This window comes from Bos javanicus, chromosome 9 (assembly GCF_032452875.1).
Source record: "Bos javanicus breed banteng chromosome 9, ARS-OSU_banteng_1.0, whole genome shotgun sequence".
Lineage (NCBI taxonomy): Eukaryota > Metazoa > Chordata > Mammalia > Artiodactyla > Bovidae > Bos > Bos javanicus.
The window spans coordinates 91013454-91030327 of NC_083876.1; the positions used below are offsets into that span (position 1 = coordinate 91013454).

General features: G+C 38.7%; 1 protein-coding gene across 7 annotated transcripts in view; it reads right to left on the bottom strand.

Moving 5' to 3' along the window:
• IPCEF1 (interaction protein for cytohesin exchange factors 1) overlaps positions 1-16874 on the bottom strand; it is a 168891-nt gene that overhangs the window by 97220 nt on the left and 54797 nt on the right. Inside the window, exon 5 of one of the 7 annotated variants that reach the window (XM_061428378.1) lies at positions 11251-11375. The exons of the other annotated variants lie outside the window; for them this stretch is intronic. The gene's annotated coding sequence lies outside the window, so the exon portion shown is untranslated. The remainder of the gene's footprint in view (positions 1-11250; positions 11376-16874) is intronic. 7 annotated transcript variants of the gene reach the window in all.

A 16874-nucleotide genomic window follows, 5' to 3' on the forward strand; every position in this document is an offset into this window, starting at 1 on the left:
GTCTCCTCAGGTCAGTCTCCCAAGACAAAAGAAATAAAAATTAAAAAAAAACAAATGGGCCTAATCAAACATAAAAGTTTTTGCACAGCAAAGGAAATCATAAACAAAACAAAAAGACAGCCTATGGAATGGGAGAAAATATTTGCAGATTCTACAACTGACAAGGGATTAATTTCCAAAATATGTGAACAGCTCATACAGCTCAATATCAAAAAAAAAGAAAAAGGAAAAAGAACCAACCCAATCAAAAAATGGGCAGAAGACCTATTCATAAATAGACATCTCTCCTAAGAAGACATACAAATGGCCAGCAGGCACGTGAAAAGACACTTAACATTGCTAATTATTAGAGAAATGCAAATCAAAACTACAATGCAGTATCACCTCACACCAGTCAGAATAACTGTCATCAAAAATTCTACAAATAGTAAATGCTGGAGAGGATGTGAAGAAAAGGGAACCCTCCTACACTTTTGGTGGGAATGTAAATTGGTGCAGCTACTGTGTAGAATAGTATGGAGATTTCTTTAAAAACTAAAAATAGTTACCATGTGATACAGCAATCCCACTCCTGCCTCTATATCCAGAAAAGATGAAAACTCTTAACTTGAAAAGATACATGCACCCTACAGTAGCCAGACAAGAAAGCAAGCTAAGTGCCCACTGACATGTGAGTGAATAAAGAAACTGTGATATGAATACAATAGAACATTATTCAGCAATAAAAAAGAATGAAATAATGCCATTTGTAGTAACATGTATGAACCTAGAGATTATCATACTAAGTGAAATAAGTCAAACAGAGAAAGACAAATATTGTATTATGTCAGTTACACATAAAATCTTTTAAAATGATACAAATGAACTTATTTACAAAACAGAAACAGACTCGCGGATAGACAGAAAACAAAACTGTGATTATCAAAGGGGAAAGGGGCGGGGGATAATTAGGAGCTTCATATTAATAGATACACACTACAGTATACAGAATGCCAGGCTGGATGAAGCACAAATGAAATGCAGGGCTGGATGAAGCACAAGCTGGAATCAAGATTGCCGGGAGAAATTAACAATAACCTCAGATATGCAGATGACACCACCCTTATGGCAGAAAGTAAAGAAGAACTAAAGAGTCTCTTGATGAAAGTGAAAGAGGAGAGTTAAAAATTTGACTTAAAACTCAACATTCAAAGATCATGGCATCTGGTCCCATCACTTCATGGCAAATAGATGGGAAAACAATGGAAACAGTGACAGACTTTATTTTGGGGGGCTCCAAAATCACTGCAGATGGTGATTGCAGCCATGAAATTCAAAGACACTTGCCCCTTGGAAGAAAAGTTATGACCAACCTAGACAGCTTATTAAAAAGCAGAGACATTACTTTGCCAACAAAGTCTGTCTAGTCAAAGCTATGGTTTTTCCAGTAATCATGTATGGATGTGAGAGTTGGACTATAAAGAAAGCTGAGTGCGGAAGAACTGATGCTTTGAACTGTAGTGTTGGAGGAGACTCTTGAGAGTCCCTTGGACTGCAAGGAGATCAAACTAGTCAATCCTAAAGGAAATCAGTCCTGTATATTCATTGGAAGGAATGATGCTGAAGCTGAAACTCCAATCCTTTGGCCACCTGATGCAAAGAACTGACCTACTAAAAAAGACTCTGATGCTGGGAAAGATTAAAGGAAGGAGGAGAAGGGGACAACAGAGGGTGAGACGGTTGGATGGCATCACCAACTTGATGGACATGAGTTTGAGCAAGCTCTGACAGTTGGTGATGGACAGGGAAACCTGGCGTGCTGAAGCTCATGGGGTCGCAAAGAGTCGGACATGACTGAGCGACTGAACAGTATACAAGACAGATAAATAACAAAGTTCTACTGTAGAGCACAGGGCACTATATTCAATACCTTATAATAACCTATAATGGAAAATAATCTGAAAAACTATATAAAATGTATATATGCATATACATTTATATTCATGTACATATTATATATATTCCCTTGTGGCTCAGCTGGTAAAGAATCTGCCTGCAACGCAGGACCCCTGGGTTCAATCCCTGGGTTGGGAAGATCCCCTGGAGAAGGGAAAGGCTACCCACTCCAGTATTCTGGGCTAGAGAATTCCATGGACTGTATAGTCCATGGGGTCGCAAAGAGTCGGACATGACTGAGCGACTTTCACTTCACTCACATACTGAATCACTTTGTTGTACACCAGAAACTAACACAATGTCACCTATACTTCAAGAAAAATATTAAAAATTTTATAAAACAAAGTAATTATCAAACTAATAAGATAACAAGTGAAGGAAAATTCAAAACATAAAAATACAAATGACTAACATTGGCTACCTAATGCAAAGAGCCAACTTGTTGGAAAAGACTTTGAGGCTGGGAAAGATTGAGAAGGAGAAGGAAGCAGCAGAGGATGAGATGGTTAGATAGCATCACTGACTCACTGGACATGAATTTCAACAAATTCCAGGAGATAGTGGGGGACAGAGGAGCCTGGTGTGCTGCAGTCCATGGGGTCGCAAAGAGTCAGACACGACTTAGCGACTAAACAACCACAATATTCAGTCTCATTAGTAATGAAATAAGCTCAAAGTAAAACAACAGCCTAGCTCCATTTTTAATCTTCACAACTGGCATACACAAAAAAATTGTTAGAAGCCAAGTTTGGTGGAGGGTGTCGAAAAGAAAAATTTGTTGTTGGGATACCCAATTATTATAGCCTTGCTGGAGGACAATTTGTCAAGGTGATGTTGATGACAATGGTGACATTCACAATGACTGCTGACATTTGCTGAATCTTTACTATCTGCCATCAACTATGGGCTTCCTAGGTGGCATGAGTGGTAAAGAACCCAGCTGCCAATGCAGGAGACACAGGAGACTCAGGTTCAATCCCTGGTGTGAGAAGATCCTCTGGAGGAGGGCATGGCAACCCACTCCAGTATTAGTGCCTGAAGAATCCCATGGACAGAGGAGCCTGGTGGGCTACAGTCCATGGGGTTGCAAGAGTCAGACATGACTGAAGCAACTGAGCACCATACCAAACATGAGAAGAGTTTTACAATATATTCTTAATGAAACAGTAGGGAAAATATATGCAGTGGAACTTCATTCACTTTTTATTATAAAAATATAAGTTTATGTGATACAAGTCACACATCAGTGCCTTGGAGGGAAAAGTCTGAAGAAATCTATAGCAAAATATGTATAGTGGGACTTTCCTGGTAGTACAGTGGTTAAGAATTAATTCCTTAAACATGTTTCTACCCATTTCAGAACCTTAGTGCATGCTCTTCAACAGTCAGGTCAATTCTCATTTAGTCAAGAAAGCTTTCCACTATATTTATTAGAGATCAGTATCTTTTTGTATGTTCTCATAGCCCCTTAGGTCTCATAATTGTATAGGATTCTTAATTTTGCAATTACTTTGCTAACATCTGACTCCCACTATAGTAACTTACCTGAGGGCAGCAGGCATTCTTTCTTACCTTGTCTATCTGTTTATTGCTCTGTATCTCGTCTTTGTATACTGGTTGAGTAAATAGACATTTGTTGAGTAAATGAATTTAAAATACAGAAAATAAAAGCTCTGAACTACAGATGAGTTTCCATAAAGAAAACCTATGAATTTCAATTGTTTTTTCATTTAGTGGAATAGTACTGTCATGAATAGCCCATGAGAAATCCCCTTCCCAATCTGCAGAAGGTGGAAATGAGATTGTGTGATGTCAAACCTCCCCGAGTCAGAGAGCAAATGGGCAGAAATAATATGCAAACACTGGTGTAAGGAGGCATAGGTGAGGAGACGTGCCTTTACGGAGGCTACGTGAGTGTTCACTTGAGTAGTTCATGTAGTGGTTTTGGAGCCTTGGTACTATATTCCTGAGGTGGTCGATATATGTGAAATCTAAAATGTCACCAAAATGATTCAGAGTGCGGCAGAAGAATCGTCAGAACAACCTAAGCTTTGTCTAGGTTCTCCTCTTCCATACAAAGCACACAGCCATACTTTAGAAGAATTAGGAAGTGGGATGATATTTATGAAGACTCATGGAAATACACTTGCTTATGGTCTGGACAAAAGGAACCAGCTCAGCTAACGATGTTATAGGGTACATGGTGTCTCTAAAAAATAGGTAGCACCAAGATTTGATAAAAATACTTATAAAGCACACAATAAAATTAGCTTGTGGAAAATAATAATAATGCTGGCAAAAGTGCTTTGGAAGTAATAATTTTTCCATAGTCCAACCTTTCTGAGAATATTAGTTTAAGGAAGCTGTCTGTGAGTGAAAGAGTTAAAGGAAGAAGTGTTAAATTCTCTGATGTTTTGATAAAGAATTTTTGTATAATTCCCAGGAATTAAAAACATATAAGAGCCTAACGAGAGTAACAAATAACATTTATAAATCAAGTTTCCAATCCTTTGCTTTCAACAAAATTGAAGAAAAATCTATTTTAAGTCTATTAATCATTAAAAGTAGTTGTGATATTTGGCATATTCTTGGAAGAAGTTCAAAAAGTGCTCCATTCCCACCTATTTATTTATATGAAAAATAGTTTTAAGTGCTCACATACATAAAAAAACAGTAATAGGATTAAAACTGGTTCTGAACTCTAATACGAGAAATAAATAATACTCATGGGTATTGTTACATACCCAACACTTTGGCCACCTGTTGCAAAGAGCCGACTGATTAGAAAAGACGCTGATTCTGGGAAAGATTGAAGGTAGGAGGAGAAGGGGATGACAGAGGACGAGATGGTTGGATGGCATCACTGACTCAATGGACATGAGTTTAAGCAAATTGCGGGAGATGGTGATGGATGGGGAAGCCTGGTGTGCTGCAGTCCATGGAGTTGCAAAGAGTTGGACATGACTGAGAGACCGAACAACATAATTAGGAAGAAAATCTCATCTGTGTCATTAAACACTGCATTTTCAATAAAAACATTTACCTCTTGTATTAATCATCATCTGTCAAGATGTGTAACATATTCATATTTTTTGTTAAATTACAAACCAATAATAATTATAATGACTCACTCCAAATTAAATCATTTATGGTTTAAAGGATTATGCCACTTCAAAATTTTTTAATAAATTTCATTTTAAATATATACAATATATTGTTGAAATGTATTACAGGATTATTAATAAGTTTTAAGCATAAAAATGTTTTATAATTGTACAAAAATCCATGGAATGTTGGAATAAAAATATGAGTTCTGGGGGGGGAAAGTGCTATGTAAAATCTAAAATTCCAAAGATTACTTTAAAAAAATAATTAACCATATCAAATTTCTGTTTATATTTAATAAGTTAAAAAGAGAATATAACATTTTTCAGGCTTTCCCAGTGGCAGGAGCCATAGGAGATGTGGGTTTGATTCCGGGTCAGGAAGATCTCCTGGAGGGGTACATAGCAACCCACTCCCATATGCCTGCTTGGAAAATCCCATGGACAGAGGAGTCTGACTGGCTATAGTGCATAGGGTCGCAAAGAGTCAGACATGATTGACTTGACTTAGCACGCACGTATAACCTTTTTTCACTATCAAGATTCATAATATGCCACAAATTACATCTTTTGCAACTATTTAAACGGAGAAGGCAACGGCACCCCACTCCAGTACTCTTGCCTGGAAAATTCCATGGACGGAGGAGCCCGGTGGGCTGCCGTCGTGGGGTCGCTAAGAGTCGGACACGACTGAGCGACTTCACTTACACTTTTCAGTTTCATGCATTGGAGAAGGAAATGGCAACCCACTCCAGTGTTCTTGCCTGGAGAATCCCAGGGACGGGGGAGCCTGATGGGCTGCCATCTATGGGGTCGAGCAGAGTCAGACATGACTGAAGCGACTTAGCAGCAGCAGCAGCAGCAAACGTATGATAAAAACTCTGGGTGACAACTTAAAATGTGAGGAAGTACGTAGGCTTTCCATATTATTTTATAGATATACAACCAAAAAAAATGTTTTAAAATCAGTGCACACACATGGTTTAGGGCCAAACAGATCTCACTCCACCACTTAAATGTGGAAACTTAAAAAAAAACCCACCTAATTTCTCTAAATAGTAAGAGCTTCATCCATTAAACAGAAATGACAATAACCAGCTGATAGGATTTTGTTACAATTAAGTGAAATATCATATGGGAGACACGTGGATGCTCAACAAGAGGTAGCAATTACCTAGAATGGGTGCAATTACCCAGAAATAGCTTTATTATAGAAAACTATTCTTCCTAATGGAGTTAGCACACAACTAAAGGGTTTGAACAAGTTAGATAACAGGTTTCATCAAATAAAATAGCTTTCCCACTTCAAGGTTGAATAAACTCCCTAACCTACTCTCCTAGAGACATTTTTGGTACCTTATTTCAGAGTTTAAGGAAATAGTTTTCTCAGTTATCTGAGACAATTACCTTCTTTAGAGAACAATTCCTTAACACAATACCACATGCTGCTGCTCCTGCTGCTAAGTCGCTTCGAATTGTGTCCAACTCTGTGCGACCCCATAGATGGCAGCCCACCAGGCTCCCCCATCCCTGGGATTCTGCAGGCAAGAACACTGGAGAACACAGTGCATGAAAGTGAAAAGTGTAAGTGAAGTCTCTCAGTCGTGTCTGACTTAGCAACCCCATGGACTGCAGCCTACCAGGCTCCTCCGTCCATCAGATTTCCCAGGCAAGAGTTCTGGAGTGAGGTGCCATTGCCTTCTCCCAACACCACATGAGACTTAGCAAAAACACTAAGGTCATTACTATTTTTTAAGTCAGTGAGATGAAATCAAATCAAATATTTGTATTTCTGATAAGTCCTGTAATTGAAAAGTGGAAATATATTTCATTACAATTCCACAGACGAAACTGTTCCTGAATTTATTACTGGTTTTCTGGACTGAATGTTTGTGTCCCTGAAAAATTCATATGTTGATATCTAATTCCAAGTGTGATAGTATTTGGAGGTGGGGACTTTGGGCGGTAGTTAGTTCATGATGCAGTATGGGGGGAGCTCTCATAAATGAAATTAGTGCCCTTATAAGAAGGGACCAGACTCACTCTCTCCCTACGTATAGCTATAAGAAGAATCAGCAGTCTGCAACCCAGAAGAGAGCTTGTATCTGAACCTAGCAAGCTGACACCATATTCTTGGACTTCCAGCCTCCACAACTGTGAGAAATGAATTTTCTGTTGTTGATAAGCCCCCTTGTTTACAATATTTTGTTACAGCAGCCCAAGCTAGCTAAGATGCTGGTGAAGAATCGTTCCTTTTTGTTTTATCCTAACAAAATAAAACTTCATTCTAGCAATTTATTTTAGAAACTTTTTGGTAAACTAGTTAAGTAGAAATACGTATTCTGGTCCCATATCATTTTAAAACCAGAAAATAAATTAAGAACACATGTATACCTGTGGCGGATTCATTTTGATATTTGGCAAAACTAATACAATTTTGTAAAGTTTAAAAATAAAATAAAATTTTAAAAAATATATATATATTTTGTGTGTATTAAAAAAAAGAACTTAAAAAAAAAGAATATCAATACACAACAAATGCACTATTGATAAAGCAGACAGTTGATAATTAGCATTTTTTAAGTTAAAAAAATTCACTAAAGGCAGTTATAGTTTCCATTGATCCAAAAGTAACTGTCTTAATTATGTCTTAAAATTATCTTTGGGGATGATGTAGTGAAACAAGTACCATGCCTACCCTTTTAAAGAAGAATAAAGAATTGTCTTTATTTATATCTATATAAATAAAAAATTGCCTTCTTTATTTTATTATTATTTTTTTTATTCTTCCAATTTTATTTTATTTTTAAACTTTACATAATTGTATTAGTTTTGCCAAATATCAAAATGAATCCGCCACAGGTATACATGTGTTCCCCATCCCGAACCCTCCTCCCTCCTCCCTCCCCATACCATCCGTCTGGGCCGTCCCAGTGCACCAGCCCCAAGCATCCAGCATCATGCATCGAACCTGGACTGGCAACTCGTTTCTTACATGATATTTTACATGTTTCATTGCCATTCTCCCACATCTTCCCACCCTCTCCCTCTCCCACAGAGTCCATAAGACTGTTCTATACATCAGTGTCTCTTTTGCTGTCTCGTACACCGGGTTATTGTTACCATCTTTCTAAATTCCATATATATGCGTTAGTATACTGTATTTATGTTTTTCCTTCTGGCTTACTTCACTCTGTATAATAGGCTCCAGTTTCATCCACCTCATTAGAACTGATTCAAATGTATTCTTTTTAATGGCTGAGTAATACTCCATTGTGTATATGTACCACAGCTTTCTTACCCATTCATCTGCTGATGGACATCTAGGTTGCTTCCATGTCTTGGCTATTATAAACAGTGCTGCGATGAACATTGGGGTACACGTGTCTCTTTCCCTTCTGGTTTCCTCAGTGTGTATGCCCAGCAGTGGGGTTGCTGGATCATAAGGCAGTTCTATTTCCAGTTTTTTAAGGAATCTCCACACTGTTCTCCATAGTGGCTGTACTAGTTTGCATTCCCACCAACAGTGTAAGAGGGTTCCCTTTTCTCCACACCCTCTCCAGCATTTATTATTTGTAGACTTTTGGATCGCAGCCATTCTGACTGGTGTGAAATAATTTATTATGATCTCAAGATAGTTTTCCGTTTGAAAAAAACTATGGGCTAGGCTTATTCTCTTTTTCATGGAGCCTTAAGTGAAAACAACATAATGAACAAAAAGTTTAAAAGCCAACAGATTCATTCACAACAGGCTTATCCTTTAAAATTACAGTGTTAGCACTCAACAAGACACTCTCAGAACAGTAAATGGATTTATAGACAATCCAAGAGCATAGGCAAACAATGTGCATTATTCTTAATCCAAAAACTAGAGCTCTTCAGAAGCAGAAAGTGCTGGTCACCTAAAGGCAGAACTCTCAATCATCAAAAAAGCATGGAAAATGTGTGACAACAAAGTACACGCTTAACTAGCAATGACACCAGCCTGTAAGCGTCTTCTGTTAAGTGACTGTCCATCATAGCAACACCATGGGAGCAGCAGCGAAAATGCGTCTTTGCTCAGATAAAAAAGTGAAGAACATGAAACAATCCATTAGCTTTGCTCCTTAGCACGACATCTCTTATTAAGGCAGAGTAGAAGAGAAGGGAGCAAAATTCAAGATGCCCCCCCTTCATCCCCACCCCCTGGGAGCATGCATGTATTGGGTGGGCTTGTCTGTGGTTATCACTTTGTCCAGGAAATTTATGAAAGGGAAAAATTTATTCAAATTATTGAAAACTTTTTCCTTTTAGCTTTATTGTCATTCTGTCCCAATCCATCTCTCCTACAAGTTTTAAAAGTCTTATTCTTCTTTCATTTATTTTCTCTTTTTTGTCTTTAACTCTTCCACGCATTTCACTACATTTCTTTTCTGCGGTCTCTCCACTTTGAAGATAATCCGACAGATGGTTTTAAGAGTCGCAGCTTTTTTTAAACAGAAACTATAATTAAAATTACTTTATTTTCAACACCACCGAAATGCTGTGATCCATCGTCTGGGGAAATTGGCAGCCTTCATCTTTTCTTCTCCCTCCTACCTTCCCACATAAGCTTTCAGCCCTGACAATCACAATTTAGACATAAAAGTCCACAAATCTAAGATGGAAAAGCCCTTCTTTCAGCCAATAATGTCAATCTCTATCCCTAAACAATCATTTTTACCATAGTAACAAGCAATGTAAGCGATGACCAACAATCCCTCTTCTACCTCTTGGAGGAACCTGCACCAACCCAGAAGGCTGGTGGCCGCCCCAGCTTAGCGAGGCACGAAGCTCCCTTACATCTTTGACCTCAGACATATAGGTCCCTTTGCAGCTTCCAGAACCCGAAAGATTCACAGATTATGATCTGCAACCCAGCATGCCTTAGGGCTCTGGCAAGCGACCGGAGCCCTGCCAATCCCCCTCCCGGTGTAGCCAGTGCTGCCCACGTGTGCCCTGTGCTCATTGCTCCCAAGAAGGCACTTTCCCTTTAACAGCTAGTGGGGTCAACCAGATGCCCAGAGACCAGTGGGACTCATACCTATGGGATCAATTCTGTTCCTATGACTGTCTTAAATTCCATGATGCCAGCCCAGATTAACCCCACCAGCCCTCCAGAACTGAGCTAGCACACTGATTTTTGGCTCTTCAAATTATGTATAAAGGCAGGGGGCCTGCAAAATATACTTTCACCCACCCCCTCAACATACACACGCACAAAAATGCACACCATAGTAGCAACTTTGTGCACCAATGCAGATAAAGCCTGCAAAGTACCTGCCTCCTCTCCTACACCAGTGACAGATGGAAGGAACTTCTAGGAGTCAGTAATTCTACCATTCAAACTAGCTGTGTGCTGAGGCTGCATTTATAAGATTTGTGATGGAAACCCAAGGAACCTCCTCTAGCCCCAGTCTGTCTAGCCCCAGTATGCTCCACCAAGTATGAACAGGGCTTCCAGGCATATGACAAGGCCACAGGAACCACTGGTAGCCCTTCTCACAAAGGATCAGTTATTAGGTCCGCTACGGGGTGTCTCGAAGTACATACACCCCTGTTTGTCCATAGTGGCAGCTCCTAGGCAACACCTGATCCTTACATTCACTTCACTCCAGCCTGTATGGGCCAGAGTAGATGCTGTGTGCTAAGATGGGCCAGACAAGAATGGCAAATGATCACCCTTCGCTTTCTACAATCTGCAGCCCTAAATTTCTCCATGTGACTTGCAGGCATATTTTCTCTCTCTGGAAGAGAGCACATGTTTCTGACTGTGATATCCAGACTGTGTTTACACTGCTCTGAGGCAACCTGTCACCTTAATTAAGCTTTACCCAACAACCTTCCATTGAACCCTCTTTCCACAAAAGTGAGGAAGTATAACTCCATGCAGCAGTGCCCTCTTCTATGGAACCAGTGCAGGCTAGAAAGAAGCTAGAAAAACTATTACAAAAGCTGCCTGCTGCTTGTACCCATTGCTCTGGAGTTGGACAAAAATTCTTCTTTTGTTTGGCTGATTCTTTCTAGGGAAACATTGTTTCGATGGGACTTGCTGCTTTTGCAAAATAATGCATGAGGCCCAATCTAAAAGCAGAGGTCGTGACCATAAGGAGCTAACCTGCTGTGCATCAGCACAGGAAAGGCTGCCTTAACCAAGGGGCTCCCAGGTTGGCACTAGTGGTAAAGAACCCACCTGCCAATGCAGGAGGAGGTGGTAAGAGACGCAGGTTCGATCCCTGGGTCAGAAAGATGCCCTGGATGAGGAAATGGCACCTTACTCCAGTATTCTTGCCTGGGAAATCCCATGCACAGAGGATCCTGGTGGGTTCATGGGGTCGCAAAGAGTCAAACACAACTAAGCATCTGAGCACAGGTACAGACTTTATCAAAAAAAAAAAAAAAAGGCGACTTCTCTTAGATACAGTGACACTCGGCAGGATTCTCAAAAATTCTTTGCAGTCTTCACTTCAACTCAGTAAAGTAACAATACCTACACTTTCACAAATAAAGAAACTGATATTCAGAGCACATAGACTAGCTACTTCACATGGCTAGCAAGTCATAAAGGCAAAATTTGAATTCAAGTCTTCAGACTCCCATCTTGGGGTCCTTTGGATATTAGCAATGCTGCCTCTTATAATAAACTTTGCCTTTTCAACTTCTCCTTAACAGCATGCTTAATTTTTCTGCAAATAGTAAATCTCATCACATTCTTAAAGAATAAATTGAGTGCCATAATTCTTGTAGACACTCCAGGCCAGGCATACAGTAGGCACCTAATAAATATCTGTTGACTTATTCTGACCCTCCCTCTACTTAAGGACAAGTTAGAGTAAATTTAAACAATGTACCAAATTTGAACAATTCAGAGAAGCTTTATGTGACTCACCACAATTGACATCTTTTACTCAAAGGGCTGACCTTCTCAGGTGGCTCAGTGGTAAAGAATCTGCCTGCCAATGCAGGAGACTTAAGAGATATGAGTTCAGTCTTGGGGTCATGAAGATCCTCTGAAGGAGGAAATGGCAACCCACTCCAGTATTCTTGCCTGGAGAATCCCATGGACAGAGGAGCCTGGCGGGCTACAGTCCATGGGGTTGCAAAGAGTCAGATACAACTGAGCGACTAAGCATGCACTCAAAGGGCTACAGATCCGCTGCCACAGGGTGATTTTGAAGGATCTGATCAGCAAGGAATATAGTACCTAGAAAGAGACATCAGAGACTCAAATGCAGTTTGTTTTCAAATTACGCACCCTTGCCAAGACTTCATTCATAAATAATGTAGGGCTCACTTCCTGGTTGCCGTCCTACATATCTGTATCAATCTCTCAACAACCTTGATGCAAGTATCTGATTTTTGTGTCTGCTGACAAATTCTTGGTTAATGTCTCCAAAATTTTTAAAGAGATGTATATCTATTTATTATCTAAGAAGAGCTGTTAAATTATTAAACCCATTCTCGTGTGTGTGTGTGTGTGTGTGTGTGTGTGTGCTCAGTTGCCCAGTCATGTCTCTTTGTGACCCCATGGACTGTTGCCCAACATGCTCCTCTGTCCATGGGATTTCTGAGGCAAGCCTACTGGAGTGGGTGGCCATTTCCTCCTCCAAAGGATTTTCCTGACCAGGATTGAACCCGAATCTCCTGTGTCTCCTGCATTGCAGGCAGATTCTTTACCTGCTGAGTCAAAAGCCATTCTTAAATACCCCCAAGTTGAGACATTTGTTGACAATCCATGTACTGTTGCCTTCAGAACTAAATTAGCTGTCTCTGGAATCATAATATATATGCAAAGAGACACCTAGTGGACAAATATATATGTACACTATTGAGACCAGAGACGGACTCAAAGACCATTCTCTCTAATTTAACACGCTTTAGACGTCAATTGAGCAGTTTTTAAAACTACTGGAATCATAAAGCTGGATATATAAGTTTTACAAAATATTATTTTATGTTCATTTCTACAGGAAATTTTTGCTCTTTTTTTAATTAGACTATCATTGACATAAAGTCCTGAGAAATAATACAAAAATGAGAGTAGAATGTAATTGACCAGCCACTTGTGTTTCTCTGAACATATGTGTGCTTATTTTTGGTTTCCACCTCTTCAGAGACCTTATGTGTGAGATTTTCCATTGTCTTTGGGTTGTTTTATTCTTGCTTTTAATTAAGCTTTTTTTTTTTTTTTTCCAGCCTGTTTCCTGTGGTCTGCCGGGCTTCCTGTGGCCTGCCTGCTCTCTTCATTTCATACTCCCTTCTCACCCACACCTCACCTACACACAGTTTTATACCCATCTTCTCACATTCAACTTATATATGCACCTGCCACCCTCCCACTGCCCTAGATAATTTTAACCTCAAAAGTAAAAGTCTTGTCATCACAAGAAAGCAAGGAATTATTTACCTATTCCTGACACCATTTTACTGAAATTTGGTTATGTCCAATGTTTAGAAACGTTTTATTAATTAAATAGATAAGTTAAATTTGAATGTGTATGAATGCATGGACTCCAACTTGTAGAATTTTAGCTCTGAAAAAGGAATACTTGTTCTTGAGGAAACCAGACAACATTTACAAAGTCCACTCACTCTGAGACTGCCGTACCAGGAAAAGCCAAGTCATGTGGAGTCCCAGGAGAACAAAGTGCCAGGAAAAGCCAAGAACACAGATGTGTGGTTGAAAAAGTGGTCTTGGAAGTGGGTCTTCCTGTCCCAACCACACCAGCTGAAACCACATGAAACAGATGAACAGCCAAGCCAAGCAAGTTCAGTTCAGTTCAGTCATTCAGTCGTGTCTGACTCTTTGCGACCCCATAGACTGCAGCACGCCAGGCTTCCCAAGCCAAGCCAAGCCAAGCTGAGCCCTTCCCAAATTCTGTCATGGGCAAACCAATGAGGTCCTCTATCATTTTCAATAAGCTCTTTCCTCCACAGCGTATTTGATGGCAAAATCTTGAACCTTTTCTTGGATATTAGGACTATACTGGGAGAAGGCAATGGCACCCCACTCCAGTACTCTTGCCTGGAAAATCCCATGGACAGAGGAGCCTGGTGGGCTGCAGTCCATGGGGTTGCTAAGAGTTGGACCTGACTGAGCGACTTCACTTTCACTTTCCACTTTCATGCACTGGAGAAGGAAATGGCAACCCACTCCAGTGTTCTTGCCTGGAGAATCCCAGGGATGGCGGAGCCTGGTGGGCTGCCGTCTCTGGAATCACACAGAGTTGGACACGACTGAAGCGACTTAGCAGCAGCAGCAGCAGGACTATACTAACGATTCTCAACATTGTGTCAGAAGTGCTCATTTAAAAATAGTAAGAATTACAATAATTAAAAAATAAGAAATTAAGATCGTCTATTTTCAGAAAATATGATTTTACATGTTGTTGTGGAACAACAACAATGATTTTACACGTGGAAAAGAATCAACACAAATTATTTAAACTAAAAGTGAATATAGAAGGCTTGCTAGATACCAGCCCAGTATGTAAAAACCAAAGCTTTCTACATTCCAGCAACAAATAGCATGAAAATAAAATTTGTAAGAAGATATGCATATAGCAGCATCATAAAATCCCAAATCTGTTGGAATGAATCTAACTAAAGACATGAGATCCTTCTATGAGGCAATCTACAAAACACTATTGGAAGAAATTTAAGAACATCTAAAGAAATGGAAGGCTAGGTCACATTCATTAATTAGAGGACTTAATTGCAAAGATAACTACAGTTAGTGCTTTTTCTTTGCTGTTATTTTTATTATCTTACAGCCATGGGATATTATTTTACCTTTTATTTTAAATTTTTTGTTGTTTTGTCTTTCATTTTAGATCTATAATCTACTTGCAATTGAATTTTGATTCTGGTTAGTTTTATTTTTCAAATTAATAACTAACTGAGCATAATTTATTGAAAATACTGTCATTTCCATGTCTAATCATAAAGGAGAAACTTGGTAAGTTGGAACTCTAAAATTAAGAATTTTCATTTTCCAAAAGACAACATTAGGGACTGTAAAAGCAAGAAAATGAATGAGAAACGATGTGCAATATATATAACCTATACAAGGCTATATACCAAACTGCATAAAGAACTCCTATAAATCAGTCAGAAACACAGAAAAACCCAAAAGAAAAATGAAAAAAAAAGTCTTAGGCATTTCATAAAGGAGGATATCCATTAGTAAATATATGTATGAGAAGGTGCTAAGCCTCATATAACAATCAGTGAAATGAAAGGCAAACCTGCAAAGAAACATCATTAAACATCCATCAAAATCATGAAATTTTAGAAGACTGACAATAGCAAGTACACTGTAGAGCCAATGAAAACAATCAACCACTGCTGCCGGAAGTGTAAAGTAAGACAACCATTTTGGAAAACTGTTTGGCAAAATCTGCCAAGCTAACCAGTATAGCCTATGACCCATAAATTTTATTCTTAAGTGTACATGCATCAGATATGCATGCACACAAAAGTCGAAAACGTATGTAAGAATGTTTCTAGCAACTTTATTGATAATAGCAAAAATGTTTTTAAAAATCCAAATGTCTATCAACAGGAAAGTGGATAAATAAATTGTGGATTGGTCACACCTGGAATACTACTTAGCAATAAAAAGGAGGAGACTCATCTCACAGTCTTAGAATGAGAGAAAAAAATCAGATATCAAAGAAAATAAATGGCATGATTCTGTTTATACAAAATAATAAAACTGGCAAAACTAGACCTCAGTGTTTAGCAAAGTACACTTGGGTCATAAAATTATACAGAAATGCAAGAAAGTAAGGATTACAAATGGTAGGAAAGTGGTTACCTTTAAGGGAAAGCAGGGATTATTTATTAGAAGGGGCACAAAAGGTGTCCTGGGGTCCCAAGAATATCCTTTCTTGATTCAAGTAATAGTTACAAGAATTTTTTCTGTGTGATAAATCAAGCTATTCACATTAGTTTTGTGCACTCTTCTCTATTAATATTATATTTAATATAAGTTTTATTTCAAAATAAAATTTAAGTAAGAATTAGCAATATGTTATCTAAAAAGATATGAAATGTTAAATTAAAAGATAGAAACAGATATCCAGGAAAACATAAGCTAAAAGAAAGCTGTGATGACAATTTTAATATCTGAAAATATAAAATTCATGATAAATATATACATTTATAACAAAAACTAAGATCGGAAAATATAACCAGCATAAACATATAAATATATTGTCTTAAGAAACTACAGCTCAGAACTGGAAAGAGAAATATATAACTTAACAATTATATATATATGTTATAGATAACAAAAATAAAATGTCATAGTTTATTGACATTAAACTATATCAATAGCTCATGCTAAGTCACTTCAGTCGTGTCCGACTCTGTGCAACCCCATAGACGGCAGCCCACTAGGCTCCCCCATCCCTGGGATTCTCCAGGCAAGAATACTGGAGTGGGTTGCCATTTCCTTCTCCAACGCATGAAAGTGAAAAGTGAAAGCGAAGTGGCTCAGTCGTGTCCGACTCTTAGCGACCCCATGAACTTCAGCCTACCAGGGTCCTCCATCCATGGGATTTTCCAGGCAAGAGTACTGGAGTGGGGTGTCATTGCCAAGCAGACAATAAATAAACAGAAATGTAGATGATACAAATTAGCAAATTTATATACACAAAACTCTATACTTGAGAAACAAAGGATGAACTCTCATGTTCAGAATACACAGTATTTGTCAATAATTGATAAAAGTACTATATTACAAAGAGGTCTTGATAAATTGCACAAAGTCAATTTAACACAGACTATGTTCTCTGACTGCAATGCATTAAT